General features: G+C 46.5%; 1 long non-coding RNA gene across 1 annotated transcript in view; it reads left to right on the forward strand.

The window, feature by feature from the left end:
* LOC135423408 (uncharacterized) overlaps positions 1-15558 on the forward strand; it is a 98381-nt gene that overhangs the window by 15127 nt on the left and 67696 nt on the right. Inside the window, exon 5 of the long non-coding RNA XR_010434812.1 lies at positions 13021-13255. This is a non-coding gene — a long non-coding RNA (uncharacterized LOC135423408). The remainder of the gene's footprint in view (positions 1-13020; positions 13256-15558) is intronic.

Here is a 15558-nt window from a genome sequence, read left to right on the forward strand (position 1 = left end):
TCCTTGTTTCCCATGCTTTCTAAACATCCTGCTTGGTAGCCTAAGGAACTTTATATCAGGAGAAAACCTGTCTCTGGTTGACCAGAAGGACCAGTGGGTGTTTGGGCTCTTTGCCCCTCTGTCTGCTGGGACTGGAACTTGCCCAAAGGTCCTTTATTCCCAGTGTGCCAGTGGTGGTTAACAAAGCACTGGGTTAATCAACATGGCCAGGCCAATGCTGGTGGAAGTTTTGCTGCTTAATTTTAGCTTGCTCAGGGTTACTCCTATGCTCCCAGTAAAGGCATGGGGGCATTTATTACAACCTGGGCATCAGGGCTCTGTGGCTGCCTCCAAGTTTGGTCACTTTTCCTTATGGCATGGGGTTTTTTTTTAGGATAGACAGGAGAAAGGCTGAAATGCACTCATCCAATCTTCAAGTAGAGGATGGGACTGTATCAGTGAGTTGTTTAAAATATCCAGGCCTGTTTAGCTTGTAATAGCCCTATAGTAAATAGATTTTTCATTCTTTGGCCCTGATGCAAAAGGGAAATGGGTTCCTATTTGCATTGTCCCCACAGTGTTTGTGTAATTAATGTATGTGGGAGTTCTCCCTCCCCCACCCTCTCCCAAGGTAAAAAATGACCTTGTCAAAACTTAGATTACAAAATCTTAGTTACTAAGCAATGGGTAGGGCCCCACTGGGATGGCATCCCGGCTCCTGAAATGGTATGTATAGTAAAAACTAATAAAAATGGTGTCAGAGGCTCTCAGGCTTCCAAGTCCCCTGCTGTGTGACCCCCTGATCCCAATTTATTAGCTGAACCCAGGGAAGCAGACAAACCTCGCTGGCTCCAGACTGTAGGCTCCAAGAAATCAAATAATGTGAGCTCCAGAGCAGTGGCTCCAGAGTAGGAGGGAAGGAAATCCTCATGGAAAACAGGGCTGAAGGGAGCTGCTGACAAGAGCCATCTGAGCAGGATAGGAAAGGGAAACTCTCTCTGTGATATCTCAGTACCTCGAGTTCAGCTGCTTTAAGCATGGCAGGGAGGGAGGGGGTGGGGAGAGCGGGGCTTGTCAGGGGGAACCAGCCCAAGTTGTTCCCTTTCCTGTGTCAGGAGTGTGCTTTGCTCTGGGATCACCTTGTGCTGGGGATGGAGGATTTAGCAGCTGGGGGTGGCAGATGGACTGGCAAAGAATGTGCCCTGTGGGTCAGGGGGGATGCTCTGTCCCCCTTCCTGCTCCCCAACTGCAAGAATTTTCTCTTGAAAGCAATAAAGGTGGTGCAGCTCCATGTTGCTGCACCCCCCTGGCTTTCCCCTTTGGTGTGTGATACACAGAGCAATTAAAGCAGGTTGCACAGGGGGAGTGGGATTTTTTTTTCCTTTTTTTTTTCCCCTGGAAAGGCTGCCAAAGCAAAGTGGTATTGATGGGGATGGCTGGCTTCGATCAGCAGAGGCTGGGGAGGAACAGCCACCTCCAGCCTCCTTCCCTCCCCCTCTTCTGCCTTGGACAAGAACCCCCCGTGTTTTTTCTGCTTTCAGCAGTTATCTGTTCTGCACTTCTAATCTATTACCAAATCAAACTTAAGTAGGGGTAAGAAGTGTAACAATACTTATTTAATGCCAGCCCTTGCATTTGGAGAGCTGATGTTATCAGAAGGCACTGCACTTCTGTATAGGCATGGTTATCCAGGAAAGGGGCTAATGATGGAGATGAAGGGATGAAGGCCATGGGGAGGGTGAGCCTATGGCAGCAGAGCAGGCCTGTTCCATTTGCCAAGTCTTTACACATGTGTAATTTGCTGTTTGGAAAAGGATCTGGGGTTCCTGAGCAGTGACTGCCCCAGTAGTTTCTCCTGCTCAGTAACCTTGATGTTTATTTCTAAGAGCAGACAAAAAGACAGGCCCATAGCTTTGGCTGCCTTTGTGACATCTGGCTTGCATGAAAAGGGGCTGTGGTTCTATTCCTGCTTACCCGAAGGTATCTTGGAGAAATACCTTTGGGTGTAAGACCAGTACAGATAACAAATTTGGGGGCTGGAAAACATGTGCCTACAAGCTGCTTTTCTCCTTCGTGCTACAAGGAAATGGGCTACAGGTCTGTAAATCTGGATTTCCCTGGCTCTGTTTTGTTTCTTTTTATATCACTGCCAGGGTGATCAGTTTAACCACATCATTTGTGTTTTCTGTAGTCAAACACAGGAATTTTTGGAGCGTTGTCTGAAGGAAGGGAGTGTAACATACTCCTCCTCTCTGGCTCCTCAGCTGTGACTGGTGTGAGTCTGACAGGGAGCACAGGTCCTTGGGAGAGGCTCAAGATGTGCTTTGTCCCCTGGACACACACCACAACCAAAGAAAGCCTAAACCTGCCTGCAGACGTGGCTCAGGCGTTGCTGTTGAGACATAAAGAACCTGAGATGCCACTGGGGATCTGAGCTTGGTGTTTGCCTCTGCTGGGCAGGGAAATCAGTGGGACTGTATTGAGGGAAAGGTGGGGGATGAAGGTGCTTCCACAGGAGCAGAGCCTGGGGGGAAAGAGGAGCATGGCTGGAAATGATGCTGCACCTGCACTTCCTGGGGCTGGGGTGGTCCTGGATGTTGGAGCTCCATGGATGGTGACACATCCATGTGCTGTGTCCCTGTGCTGGAGGAAGCATGGTCCCACATAGGTAGGCTTCCCTCCTGCAGGGGCTTCAGTGAGAGCAGCCTCAACCCTGAACTAACAAAACAGTCACCCTGTTTTAGGGCTTGTGTTGATGACAATGTGAGGCATCACCTGGATACTGGGCTGGGGCAGTTGCACGGTGTGTCCATGTCCTACAAGTGCTTCCTGAAGGTTTGGGAAGGGGAGGGCAACTCCCTTGGATGAGTGCTGTTGTGCAGTTTGGTTGTGGTGGAGCCTCTATATCCACAATTTAAGGGCAGCAGACCTTTTCCCTCCCTTGTGTGCTGAAGCACCACAGGGTGGAGAGTCCAAGTTCTCCATGATGTGGATCCCTCCATAACCTTGGGCAGGCTGTGCTCCCTGCACAGCCCTCCCTGTTGGAGGATGAGGTATCATTTTTCTCAAGATAAGCTGAAAGTGTGTGTGTTGTTGGATGACTTTTATCTTGCCATCACAGCCAGTGTGCATTTTCAGTGAGAAAGGAACTGTTTTGCTTTATAACTTGCACGTGAGGAGGGATTATTTTGCAAGAGGTCACGGGAGAGTGAGAGAAGTTATGATCAAGTTGTGCCCTCTGGAATATGCTGTGGGATGAAGATGTGGAGAGTGATATCTTCACTTCTTGTCCTTTCCCTTTTTTGCTGTTGATTCAGAGCAGAAATGACCTTGGTTGGTTTATGTCAGCAAAGATCCTGGGCTGATCTGGAACAAAGGCAGAAGAGCAAGTCACTGTTTCAAGTGCATTTGTGGTTCAGTGGAATGAAAGCCCAGTCTTGCCAACTCATGGTTTGATCATCAGTGCTGCAATGCACAGTCCTTTCTTATAGCTCCAGGTCTTGGATTATGGAAGGTCTTAAAATATAGTCTACTGCCACCCCCCTTTCCTTGTAGGTGTCATGATTTCAAAGGAAATATAGGGAGCATGACCTCAGTTTGAGGGAGTTCAGGACTGAGGTAGTGGAAGGCAGTGGATTAAAAACTGGCCCAGATTGGGAAGTGAGGAGATGGTGATATACAGTTCATATAAAAAAACATATTTATTTTTGAAAAAAAGGGATTTCAGTATTTCTAGGTCAAACTTCAAGGAATATGAGAGAAGTTCCTGGATTTGGGATCCGAAAAGGAGCTGCAAGTCACCTCTTTGTAGCTCCATTTTGTGTGAAGTGGGTGGGAGTTGAATTTGCAGAAGTGTCATGGGGATCTTCGTGGCAGATGTGAAGGCAGGAGAGCAGCTTTTGGGAATTTTTACCAGCACTGTGCTCTTGGTCACATTTGTGTAAATCCAGAGGAATGTGAGTGTCTCGTGTAAACTGATGAATTCTTACTGTGTTGTGAACTAAATCAAAATATATGGAAAGAGATCTTGTGCCTGCCTCTGACTCAAAGTGACAATAAGGTTTTTGGATTTTTTCTCTTTTTTTGTACTCTTCTTTAAACTAAGTTTGATTGAGAGGGTAAAAACTGAAGGGCAAAGCTGAGCTTGGGGAAGACAGAATAGTGATTTCAATGTCATCATGTTATCTACACAAACACTGCATTTCACAGTCCCAGTCAGAACCACCACCTTCCTCAGAGAGTGTCTCTGAGGTGCAGAATGCTGGAAAGATGAGAGGGGCAGAAAAGCCCAGGACAGGGCAATAATAAATCCTGGTTACTCAGAGCCTGAGGGGGATGGAGCATCTAGTGATGGGATTATCAAGCCTTGGATCTGTAAATAAAGGTACCATGTTTATTCCCTTTGGGGCTCCATTGTCAAAGAGACCTTTTTTCCCCTTGTCAGCCAGAGGAGACAGACATGGGAACAAAGTGTGTGCCCCTTTCCCAGGGCCTGACACAGCTGTGGGGATGTGGGTATGACAGGGAAAGGTGCACTTCAAATGGACCTTTTCAGGAGGTGAACTCATTGTCACTTCAAAGAATCAGATGATTTGCAGTGTCTGTTTATGGGCAAAAAGTAACATCTCTATCTTTCTGTGGTGTGCTTAGGAGAGACATAACAGCCTGGTCATGTGCTGGAAAGAAATGACTCATTTCATGTTGGGTCTAAGTGAAACTAAGGTATTACTCATTTTTATGCAACTCTAGTAAATTGTACTTATTAAAAAAGGGGGGGGGGGCTGGAGGAGGGACTATTACCTAAAGTCTAACCAAGATGTACTAGAAAATTAATTTAGAAATATGGTTGACCTCAGCTTCCTCATAATGAAAATCTGCTGACAAATCTTGTGATTTTGTTACTCTTTTTAAAACAGCCCCTGGGATTGCCAGTAGTTCAGGTGTCAGGACCAGTTACTCATTCAAACCCTGGCTGGATGATTTTTCCATTGTTCTTCCAAAGAAAGACTTCACATTCAGTCATCCTTTGGGCTTTCTGCACTGCTTGTTGCTAAAGCATCTGAGTCCAACCCCAGTGCTGAGCTCTGCTCGTGGTGTGTGAGATCTCTCAGGCTGCTGAGCTCAGCTTCAGCAGCTCTGAACACGGTGGTTGCTCCTCCTGGTGATGCTGAGATCCTGTGAGGTGTCCATGTGCCAAGGTAGACTGATGTCTGCTCACAGCCCCTCACAGAGCTTTTGCTGACTGTCCTCTGCTTAGAGCAAATACACCCCATTCCCATTCCCAGCACTGTTCATCATTGAATTCTGGTTACCTGCAGTGCCATATCCAGAGGAGCTGGAAAACAGCAGCACTTTTCAATTAGAGTATCCAGAGCTTGTCACCTCTTTCATAGTCATTGCTTTTATTTTCCAAGGTTGATAGGTGTTGTTCCCAGCCCTGAGGCTGTTCTCCCTCAGCCATGGCAGTGTGTGCATGGCAGCCCCTGCCCCAGGCTGGCTCAGGTCACAGCTCTGTGCTCTCTGTCTCCTGGTTTTCCATAGGGATTTCCAGCTGGATCTCTGAGCTCACAGAGTGGCAGCTCTGTGGTACCTGAGGCTGTGGATGTGCTGGGCACCTCACCCTCCTCCTCCCTCTGTCTCCACGAGGTTTGTGGAATCAGGACAGAGCTGCTGCCTTGGTCACAGGTGGGTGAACTGTGGTGACACCTTTGTTCTCTGACAGCTCCAGCACAGGGACACTGTGCTGGCAGCAACCAGGCACTGTCTGATGTGGGTGTTGGTGAGAGTTCAACTCAGGAGGGGACTGAGAAGATTTGATATTTCATAAAAGGTGATTGTTTTTATTTGTTTACTTATTAACATTGTGGAATTACTCCAAGCATCTGACTTAGTCTGTCAGCCTTTCCCTGGCAGAGCAGCCTCACCTCCCCAGCAGTGTGACTCAGGATGCTTGTCCTGCTGGCTAAGACTTTCTCTCCCCTCCCCAATGTCACCACACACCCTTTCCCTCCCTCCTAGCTGCTGCTCTCTTGCATGTTTAGCAGCAGAGCTTATTAAAAACACAACCATCTTCTCTGGCCTTGATCCTGTTTGACATTCCCTGACCCGCTCACTTTGCTGAGCAGAATCTTGAAGAAGCTCCTTCACCTGCTAATGCAGCGTGAGGATGATCAGCACTCAAATCCCTGAGATCTCTGCTTCTTCACAGAGGTTAAAGAGAATCGTTTTTGCAAACTTTAGCTCTCTGCCAAGTTCAAAGGGAGGAGATCAATGGGATCTGTGCAGCCCTGATGCAGTGCCCCCAAGGTTACATTCCCAGCCTGCTGGGAGCAGCCAGGCTGCTGAGCCCTCCTAACCCTGACTGAATCACAGAGCTGCTGGGTTGGAAAAGAGCTCGAGAATCACTGACTCCAACTGTTAATCCAGCACTGCCAATTCCACCATTGAACCATATCCACATGCCCACAGGTGCCACAAGTTTGGGCGAGGAAGCTGCTGGTCCAGGGTGGCTGTCTGGCTGCTCTCCAGAGCTGGTGCCATCTGAAGATAATCAGGCATGGCCTTTGTATCCTTTTCCATTCCCTCATTAGCAGCCTGGAATTGGGCAGGAGGAGGGCACTGGGTCCTGCCAGCAGGTGCTGTGAACTGTGGGCAGTGTCCTCAGGGTGAGCTTGGCCAGGGCTCCTCCAGCAGCTCAGCTGGAGGCCAGGGCTGGGCAGGGGCTGCCTTGGGCTGGCTGGTGCTGCCCATGGCTGGTGCTGCCCATGGCTCTCCATGGCTGGCTGCTCCCTCCATGGGGGTTGTGTCCCCACTCCTGGCCACCCTTAGAGAAGCCTTCAGCACCTTCTTTCAGGCTGTGGAGGGGGGAGGCCACAGCCAGCCTGGCCTGGGTGCTGACAGAGCTGTGGGAAGAGGATCCCAGTGCAGGGCTGTGTCTGGGATGTCGGGGTGTGAGATGAAGGGGATGTGGCAGGGCTGCAGGACAGGCACCAGTGTGCAGGGCAGGGAAGGGGGACATCCCAGGAGCTTGTGGGCTGGATATAAGCTGAGCCCTTCACTGGGGCACCCTTGGGATGAGCCCCTGCAGTGGGGGGTGTAGCCTGGGAGATGATGAGCTCCTGTGCAATCACTGCTAACCACAAATAGGTTGTACAAAAAGAAGACAAATGGCAGAGAATAAATGTAGTTTAAACTGGTCGATGGCAACAAAAATAGGGGGATTTATTTAAATTGAACTTCATTTAAAAGTCTGTTTTAATCTAGTCCCTGTCTCTATTCCTCATGTGCTGGCTGGGCATTGTCTCCAGGGCTGCTGACCCTGAGCATGCAGGAGCTTGTGGTGACCTGGGGATGCATTTCCAACATGTCTGTGCAGGCACTCCTGGTAAAACCAGGGGGGAACTCGTTAGGGGAAGGGAGTGAGGGGGACTAAGGAGCCCCACCATTGTATTTGGAGTAATCCTTGTGCTCTGGGTGTACAATGGGGTTGTGCCCACCTCCCAGTCCTGTCTTCTCTGCTCAGATTAAGGCTAGGAGTGAGCAGTAGAGGTGAAGGCAGGGGGCTGGAAGGCAAAACTCTGGGTTTTATTTCAGGCAGTCCCACTGCAACATGCTTTGTAAGAGGACTGGTGGATTATGTGTTTCCCACAACCAAAGGGAAATTTACTCAAAGGGAGTGTTAAGAGGCAGCCAAGGGAAAGAGGAAAGGGGTGATGTGATACCCGCTGACCTCTCTTGTACAGCCATATCTGCCCTTCTCCTGGTACCCTGAGAAACACACAGCCCTCCACAGAACGGATGTTCCCTGAGTATTCTCCCCCACACCCTTTCCCCCCTTCCTTTAGCCCTGGATCTGTTTAGAAGTCCCCATTTGTTTGCCTCTGGTTTCCATGACCTCACTGACAGGAGAACCCAACGTTAGTGGCTTGCAGTGGAAGTTCAGCCCAGTCCAGCTGTGGGCAGTTCAGGGTTCACTCTCCCTTTGGTTTTTTGTTTGGGATTTTTTTCCACTACCATGTCCATTTCTGCAGGAGCAGCTGACACTTCAGTCACAAGGCCAGAGTCACAGATCTACCAAAGCTCTTAATACCTAGTTGTATGTTTGTGTGTGCACTTTCTTTTTCAGGGTAAGTACATCTTTTAGGGATGGAATAACAGTTTGTCCAAGAATCAACAGTCTTCAGGGAGCCAAATAGTCCAGCAGCCAAGGCTTGTGCTCTTTCCTTGAGGTTTTGGGGATGAGTTGCTTGCCTGTCCTCTTACATAAAAGCAGAGCAAATTGTCAGAATAAACACATTTTAAAATATACAACACCATCAGTCAGAGCTTAAGAGGAGCTCATTGGCTGGAAAAGAGATCAAGGCAACCGGGAATTTGGATGACCTGACTGAGGCATTTGGACTAAAAAGTCCTTTTTCATTCACTGGAGCTAGAATTTTTTTTTTCTTTAGGTAATCAGCCAGGAAAGAAAAAAAAAAATCATCCTCCTTCCTGCAGGCAGTGAATCTGGACTCAAAATCCTATTGTGTTATTTTACAATTTTATTTTTTTTACAAGATTAGCTTGCTACTGGGCATGAGTCCCTGCCTTGGAGCATGCTGGATGAGGAGCCAGTGTGCAGCTCTGCTGTCTGGGGTGGTTATTGCTCTCTGATTCACAAGCCAGTGACTAATTCAAGTTAACTATGGTCACCTGAGGATGATACCCCCAGTCTTCCAGTCAGGGTTAGGGTTAGGTCAGCTTTAATCAGCCCTGCCCAGGGAGGGAGCTCTGGCAGGAATTAGACTGAGCAGAAGAAAAGCCTGGCATTATTTTTGGTGAGCTGTGGACATTTCTGTGCAGTTGGTTGCCCACGTGGGGAGGAGAGATCCTTGCAGCTGTTCTTTCTCTAGACATGCCATCAGGACTCTTCCAGGACAAATTCCTGCTCCTTGGGCATAGCTAGGTTTCCCTGGCATTACACAAGGCAGAGGGAGAAGCAGGGTGGGCCAGCCTGTGGATCCATCCCTGTGTATCCCGGGAGCAGCAGGGCACGGGCTGGGACACCAACACCCAGCAGTGTCTGTGAGACTGCACTAAAGGCACAGGCAGAGATTGTTATTCCAGAGCACGGAGAGGAGGTGGAAAGAGGCTGAGGTCCAGCTAGGAGTTGGCTAGACTAGTTCTTGGATTGTTTTCCACACTGTGGTTATCCTTATCTGCATCTGGAAACTGGAGTGTGTTGTATGTGTTTGTAAGAGCAGGCGGATGTGTGAAGTGTTCTGGCAAAGTCAGAGCCCTCATTTTCCCCTCAGTAAATGCAGCCTGATTAGATTGTTATTGACATGCTGAGAACCTGCTCAGGTTGTTACATCTCTGTGGAAAGGCATCTGTCTGTTCCTCTCCTCCCTTCTGCCTGGAAGGATTGCAGGGCTGGAAATGGGAAGGACCTTTCAGGCTGCAAAGCCAGCTGTGAAAGAAATCTGCTGGGAAGGCACGGTGTGCCCGCCAGCTGAGCAGCACTTTGACAGTGTGTGTGGAGCTGGGAGCCAGTTAATAACAGTTTGGAACAACTGGTAATTCCCTAATGGGGAAAAAAATAAGCAGAAAAAAAAGAAAAAGAAATAACCCATAGTAAAACTCTTAAAACTGCTGGAGTTTGCTGGATGTTTCTCATCCTGTAGATCATTGCTAAGCAGAGTTACTGGAAGTGTTTGGGTGACCAGATTTGTCTGACTTATTGCACCACGTCAGAAATGTGCAGTGCTGCATGGCCTGTGAGAGCTCTGGGTGCTCAGGCTAAAGCAGAGACGTGAGGATGGGCAGGGCAGGCTGTGGGTGTGCAGAGGTGGATGTGGATGGGCAGAGGAGGCTGTGGATGTGCAGAGGTGGATGTGCAGTCCAGTGTGGAGGTACCTGAGGGAGGGGCAGTATCTGCAGTTGTGTGCTGGGGCTCTCCACAGGTTTGTTCTGAGCAGCTGCCTGGGGGAGCGTGTCTGTTCTCTGTTCTCTCTCTGTGCTCGAGCTGGCTCATGCTGGATTAGCTCAGGTATTTCTGTGTAGCTGCACAGTGGCTTCTAAATAAAAGCAAGAGAAGATATGGACTAACTGGCTTTAAGAACATTCTCCTTCCCACAAAGGGCTCATGGTAACTTTGCACCATGAGGTGGTCAGATAATGGCAATTCTGACATTCAAAATTTGCCTTTGCAAAATGGGGACAGACTCAGTCTAAATATCTGGGATGTTGCTGCCTTAGATCACAGCTGATGCAACCTCAAAAACCCTCATACTGAAAGCTCTCTGAAGACAGATTTGTCTCCAAGAATGATTTTGGGTTCAGTAAAATTGCATGTTTCAGTGAAATGATATTTCTTTTCGCCAGCTTATTTATATTCATCATAATTGTCTCACTGTGATGCCTCCTATTCATTTGCTGGATCTACTTGTCTTGCATCTTGTTCTGACTCCGAGTGCTGTTTAGGGTGAGCCTGCCTTTGGAGAATGTGCCTGATTGGGACCATTGGAAAAGCTTTCATGTGCTTGCAAGAAATGCATTACTAAGCAAAGCAAGCAGGGAAGCTGAGAGAGATGAGTGGAAAATGACTGTGTGAAGAAGTGGGAAGAATTAAAATAGATGGCAAGGAGTTAATCAAATAAACAAAGGTTCTTTCTTAAAATTTCTTGCTCTTTTTTTCTCTCTCTGAATAATCTCAATCTGATAATGATTGCACTGGCCAACCCTCGATACTTTTCTGTCTGATTACAGCTGGGTTGTAGTGGCCATGATGAGTTACCACAACAGTCTATTATTGGCATTGTTAACTAGTGTCCCTCATTAAATTAAACTGAAAGGGGCAGGGAAGAGAATATTTTCAAGCTATTCCTTGCTTATAATTATTTAAATTTATTTCAAAGGATAAATTGATTTTAATTTGCCACAATGTCCTTGTCTTGAAAATGAAAGCTCTTCAGTCTTGATAGTTTTTATTTTTTTTTTGCCTTCTTCTATAAAATCATGCTTTGAGGAGAGTTAATTTACTATGCAAAGAATTTTTGAAGGTCATGTGCAGTGCCATTGTCATTGTACAGAGGACCTTTGGGAAGAGCTGTTTGTCTGTGCAGGTATTTCTTGGCCCTGTGTTGCTCTGGGAGCCAGATGCCATTTACTCCCAAAACAGGGGCATCTTTCTGACCACTGTGATCAGATCCCAGGGGTGAAGTTACTGAACAGCAAAACACAGAGAGAGCAGAAGGACCTGGCACTGCCCAGTCCTGGCTCTAGAGGCCACTTGGGTGTGGGTGGAGAAGGAGCTCCAGGAGGGCTGGAGCTGGCAAGGAAATGCTGCTTTGGGAGTTCAGCAGGAGGATAATCTGCTGCATGGCCTTTGTCTGTCCTTCTGCAGAAGTCTGGGGAGGAATCAGATGACTTGTTTCTGCCTTTATTGTAGAGAAAGAGTTTTCTTGAGGTTCTAGACCCAAAAAGTGGCAAATTTGTCCAATGATGGGGAAAAATAGTTTACTTACACATTACACAGGAGAAGAAACTATGGAAAACAATCCCTAAGGACTCTGTAAGTTTTCCCTCAGGATCAGAACTCTTGTCCTGGGGTTGCTGCAGAACTTTCAGTGCTGTGTAACTTCCCCTCCATGGCCACAGGCCTTAGAAATTGCACAGGGGAATAAATTAAAAATCTGTTCTTCTTCACAGGAGAAATCCAAGGAGAGTCTTTCTAATACTGTTCTATTTTAAACAATGTGCTCAAAATTATAAATATTATTGACTGTTTCTGTTGTTTGACATCAAAATGACAAGGTGCAAACATGACACCTTGGAGTCCATTGATGGGGGGAAAAGAATCCCACTCTGCTTGGCATTTTGTTGGATGTGGGAACAATTGTGGCCTTGTAGTTTGAGTAGTTTTATTATTTATTTTATTTAGGAGCAAAAGTAAAATATCTACAGGAACAACCAACAAGAATTACAGCAACTCAGAAACTGAAACAGGAGTTGGTTCTTAGTAGTGGCAGAGATTGAGCAATACCTGGAAGAGAAGTGATTAAAGCTTCTTACCCTTGTGAACTACATTCTTCTGCCTCAGAAATGCTTCAGAAATGTATTCCCAACTGCTTTTCTGTCTGTTGAATAATGTGGGCATATGATTCGAGCTCTGAGACTTAAAGGATTTAAGCATGTACCTGAAATTGGGCATGTGTGTGCTTTTTGCTGAGTAAGGGTGTCCTAGTCAGGTATTTAAATTTTAAATGCACTGGGGCCTTCACTCATTAAGTAAGCAAATTTCAACCTAGACAGCAGTGGGAGGAATAAACATTAAGCTCAACACAAGCTGTTATCAAAGTAGCTCTTCAGACTATGTAGAATTACACTTTAAGATGGGCAGAGCATCTTTAAAACCCTTTTGCAAAGCTAAGAGCTTATACATTAGCTTTCATAAGAGGCATTAGAGATGTCTGAATATTATATAAACACCAGGCTGTTTGCAACAGTTTATAAACCTAAATATTTTATAAGAAAATACCGAACATTTAACTTGCCTTGTATTTTTTATACAGCAATAAAACCACCATTTTTATCAAAAGATGCTGGAAAGCCTGACTAATAATGTGACACTTTGTTATAAACTGGGAGGAAAGTTCACTGGCCTAGAATTAATAAGGTGTATAATCTGTATAGGAATTTTTACACTACGGGGGAAGGAGCCAACTTTGGCTTTGCTTCTGCATAAAGATGCATGTGATTGGTGAGAATGTTCCCTAATGCATCTTTATGTCTCTGTGGCTAAAGAGGTTTCCATGGTTTCCAACTGGACATTGCTTGGGAAAGGAAAATCCCATGTCCACCTGTGTGATAGCTGGTGTTGGATGTCTCTGTGCAGTGACCTCCTGCAGGAGGAGGAAACAGCAGCTTTGAGACCTGAGCATTTTCTGCCCAATGTATGGACCAAGAAGAGCTGCTCTGCCAAGGGAGAGAAGTGTAAATCCATGAGTGAGGGAGATTTAGGACATAACCCTTGTTTTCCACAGTTTGTCTTAACATTTCCAGCAGGAACACCACAGCTTTACCCTCTCCAAGCAGAGCAGTTGTGTACTCCAAGTGAAGGACCATGTGAACCTCTGGAGAATTTTAACATAGGTGCACTGAGCAGCCACAAGTGTTCAGAGCTTTCAAGCTGAAGTCACAGCTGAACAGCAGTTTGAAAATCCCAACTTGAGAGACTACTTAGGAGGAGGAAAAGTTTCCACTTCTAAGTCTTTCCAAAGCCAGACTTTGTTGTAAGGTAAGAATTTTAATTTTTTTCTGTCTCTTTTGCTGATTAATGTCATTATTCTGATTTTACTGATTGATTTGATTATTTTTCTTGTTCTTATTACCTAAATATCTTTCTCAAGCTTGGCCTTTAATGCAAACATTCACTTGCCTTTCAGTAGGTATTTAAGAGGTTGCATCCTCTCTGTGCTTGAACAGTTGTCCATGAGTGTTGTTCTGTTAAAGACAGCAATGCCTCAAGGAGGAGCCTCCATCAGCAAGTGGGATGGGCCAGGTTGGGAGGACACAGTGGTAGAAATGCTTGACCCTCTCTGTTTGTCACCACTGATGAAGTGTCTGTGTGTAGCAGCAGGAGAAATGTTGCAGTTATTCATGATTAGTGAACTGAAAGGTCTGTAAATAAGGTCTGGTACTCTTCTTTGTTTTCTCCAGAGCACAGCAACCCATCCAGGCTGTCATGCCATTTGCGAGACTGAGTTCCTATTTTTCCACTCCAAAATTTGCATAACACTTGGTCAGTTAGAGCAGAAGAATGAACAACATCAGAGATTTCCATTTTGAATTATTTAGCAATGTGTCTTTGCTCACAGAGTGATAAGACTGCCCCTAAATGACCCATCAGCCCCGGGTGTGAAAGAATTATCTTCTTGTCCCTAAAAAGGAGACCGCAGAATTAATTGCAAGGATCCAGAGTTACAGGATATTTGTACCTCTTAACTCTTCCAGGAATCATGGAACTGGCTTTGCTTAATGGAAGATCATGCGTGTTGGAGGGGAAATTCCTTCCAGATCTGCACAGACATCAGGTCTGTACTGGCCAAAAATGTTATTGCAGTTGACTAAGGTAGGCTGAGAAATGATGGCCAGGAAAATGCATGCTCTGGAATAAATGAGAGGGTTGATGTGGCCAGATCTCACACATGTCAGGGGTAATTCCTACAGCTATTTCCACTTTACATTGGCATAAACAATGTAGAAAATAAGGTTAGCACTTGTGCCATCTACAGAGCAAACACCAGTGCCAGCCAGGGCTGTGTAATTCCTGTGTGTGTGTTTTTCCTATAGCTTGAACAGGAGCATGGAAATGTCAGAAGATCTATCACCAGGCTTGTCCCTACAGCTTTAAGAGTTCTGCAGTCAGTTCTTTTGTATAGTTGTGAATCTGCATTTCTATTTTAAATAATTTAGGAAGCCATCCAGTCTCCTTTGTTCAATGACTACATCAGGCTCCCTCTAAGCTGAGGGAGATAGTTCTTCACCTCCACAAGTTGTTTTTATTTTATTTTTTAACAAGGTTCCTGAGCTCCATTTCACTTTTTGGAAGCTGAGACACTGGATGACTTGGCCGAGGTCATACAGGAAATTTGGGATGGAGAACCAAACATATGATTGCTACTGGTTTCCAAGCCAGCACTCAAACCACTGGGCATCCTTCTTAATTTCCAGTCTTTTCTGGCACTGCTGCCAGCTTTCTGGTCCAATTCCTCAGCCACCTTATACCTCCTTTTCCCTCCTTTTGTAAATAAAGCCAATGTCAGGAGGTAACCCAGCAAAATAATCGATAGGTAGTCATTTCCTCAGCCACTTCCACTTCTCTTTCACTTCCCAGCTTGCCCACCAACAAATTTATTTCTTGCTTGGAGCACTTCACTGAACCATTTCTGTTCAACAGTGTCTGTTAGCACTTTGCTAAGCCTCAGACTGAACATCTTTGATCCACCCATTTCAAGATTAGATGGATGACAGAACCCAAAGTCTGGCTCCAAAACCAGCCGTGTTTTGGAGGTATATTCAAAGCCCAAGCTTGGATTTGGCTCTCAGTGTGGTTACTTTGATCTGCCTTCAGATCTGGGTGCTGTGTGCTGTGACATCTCTGTTTCAGGCACAAGATCTCGTGTTCTATCTGTGTGAGAGCCCTGAGCTGTGCATGGACACATGAACACACCCTGAATGGAATTTGAGAGGATCCAGGGGTGCCTCCGTGCACTCAGGTGGGAAGTGGCACCCAGGGATCCTCTCAGATTCCATTCAGTTGTGTTCATGGGCCATGGAGTTTTTTAATAGTTGGGGGTTTTTTTGTGAGTTACCTTCAGGCCTAGAGAATTGGGCACTTAGACAAGTCAAATGTGCAGAAACCCCACTGTTGCATGTTTTCCTTGCACTCTCCCTCTTGCCTGTCTTCCGAGCAGCTGCTTCCCCCTTCCTAGAAATCACCCCAGCCCTGCTCCTCCTCCCTGGTCTCCTGTCCCCACACAATGAGAACATGGTGTGGTTCTTTCCCCATGGGTGGGAAGGCCAGGGAATGCTTGGTAC

The sequence above is a fragment of the Pseudopipra pipra genome, chromosome 17 (genome assembly GCF_036250125.1).
Source record: "Pseudopipra pipra isolate bDixPip1 chromosome 17, bDixPip1.hap1, whole genome shotgun sequence".
Classification (NCBI taxonomy): Eukaryota; Metazoa; Chordata; class Aves; order Passeriformes; family Pipridae; genus Pseudopipra; species Pseudopipra pipra.